At 39.1% G+C, this 1,876-nt stretch overlaps 1 long non-coding RNA gene across 1 annotated transcript in view; it reads right to left on the reverse strand.

The window, feature by feature from the left end:
• LOC116674181 (uncharacterized) overlaps positions 1-1,876 on the reverse strand; it is an 8,501-nt gene that overhangs the window by 3,661 nt on the left and 2,964 nt on the right. The window contains exon 2 of the long non-coding RNA XR_004328002.1: positions 1,328-1,337. This is a non-coding gene — a long non-coding RNA (uncharacterized LOC116674181). The remainder of the gene's footprint in view (positions 1-1,327; positions 1,338-1,876) is intronic.

The following is a 1,876-nucleotide window of genomic DNA, read 5'->3' on the forward strand; positions in this document are numbered from 1 at the left end:
ATTCAGTTTATTAAGCCTATCAAACAATTCTTCATATTACAGAAGCTGGAACCAGACAATGTTTTTTTCTGTATCCAGTGAGTGTAAATTGCATTTTTTCGTCATTATGGTCTTGTCTTGGTATAAAAGGCCCCAGCACTGGAGGTCTTTTGTTTACATCACAACAGCTCCATTATCCCAGATTACTCCGGGGTGGAGTACCACAGTACGCCTCTAAGTAAAACACATCTCTGCTGGGATGCCCCGAGTTATTCACCCGTGCACAAAGCATGAAGAGGTTGTTGACACTGCAGCGCTCCAACGATCCAACATGGGGCAGCCCACGCTCTGTGAGGCACCAGGGTCTCGGAGCGCCAATGGAGAGCGAGGAATGGGGGGGGGAAGCACTCACAGTTTCATTGTTGACCCATGACTCACACCAGGGACAGTATAAAAAACATACAGCTAAAGAGATTGGCTTGGAGGCAAAGTTGCCCCGTTGGGAGAGTGTGATAGGGAACTCTATTACAGTGAGTGCAGATTGAAATGGGAAAGGAGCAAGGAAGCGCTGTGTTTGAATGGGGATGGGAGGCTTAACGCGATAGGTAGCATTACTGAAGGGATATAGTGTCTATATGAGTATATGAAGTGGCTGGGTTAAGGGGGTGAGAGGGGTGGTGGTGGCACAAACATGCTAGTATTCACGTCTTTATCCTGATCAGGGGAGTTTTGTCGAGAAAAGATAACTAAAGGCAAACAGTCTGCAAATATAAAAACAACATTCAATTAATTTTAAACAGTGAAACACCTCATTCGTTCTGCTAAAGGGGGTCCACATTTCACTCTAAGTGTGCTGGATAATAAAGAAGAACTACTTAATTGCCACATTTTAATCACATTGCTGTCATTTTCCCCCAGGTAGCTTTCATTTCAAACTTTGGGATTTTTATCACACAATCCTTGTCAAAGAAATTAGTTCCTAACCCCCGCATGGAGACAAATCCACCGTAAACCAGACTTAATACAAGTACATTTCTCAAATGGAAACAATATAATTAGATGGATTATGAGTCAATATCTCTAAATTATTGAGTTCCCAGTTGGCTGATTAAGCAAGAATACAGATTTAAAAAAGTATTGACATTTGTTTTGACTTTGTGTTATTATTCATACACTTTATGTCTCCTTTTGCATATTACATGTGTTTAAGCTGCATTTTAGAGATGTCTATCCAGCACACATTCACTACATAAAAAGGTCTCCATAAAGGGGTTGACAACCTTCAAGATGTTCTTTACAATCATTTTAGGAACTCAGTGGCTGCCGACAGCACTTGGCTAACCGCCACCAAGCAGTACCTGTAGTTACAGGCGTTTGTTTTTGGCTCCACTGCTGGATGCCGGCATGGAATCATAAAGTTTTAAAAAGATGAAAATAGTCCCAAAGTTCTCTTCTGTTTCCGAAGTAAGAACACATTTTTTAGGTGCATTTTTGGAGTTAACGTTAACTACACACTACTAAATTAAGGGATAATGATGTATATAAATGAGAATTCAATAATGTTTGAGGGCACGTAAGAACATTATTAGGAGGGAGGGAGGTCAGAAAACTTTTTTCTTTTCTCTTTGCTGAAAGGAGTATGACTTTTTTTGGGAGTGCTAGGGAGGATCTTAACTTTGTGTTAAACTCATTTCATATTTATATGATATTCCATTTTCTTTCATAGATATTAGGTTGTAACATTATCTTATTGATGTCTATTTTTAATATTTGGGATTTGGGGTGGGGCAACAAAAAATAATGTAGGCTTCGGAAGAAATAGAAATACTTCAGCAGATAAATCATTTTTAAACTTTGTTACTTAATAAATGAATTGACAATTTAAATCAGCTACCCC

Source organism: Etheostoma spectabile, chromosome 24 (assembly GCF_008692095.1).
Source record: "Etheostoma spectabile isolate EspeVRDwgs_2016 chromosome 24, UIUC_Espe_1.0, whole genome shotgun sequence".
NCBI classification, from domain to species: domain Eukaryota; kingdom Metazoa; phylum Chordata; class Actinopteri; order Perciformes; family Percidae; genus Etheostoma; species Etheostoma spectabile.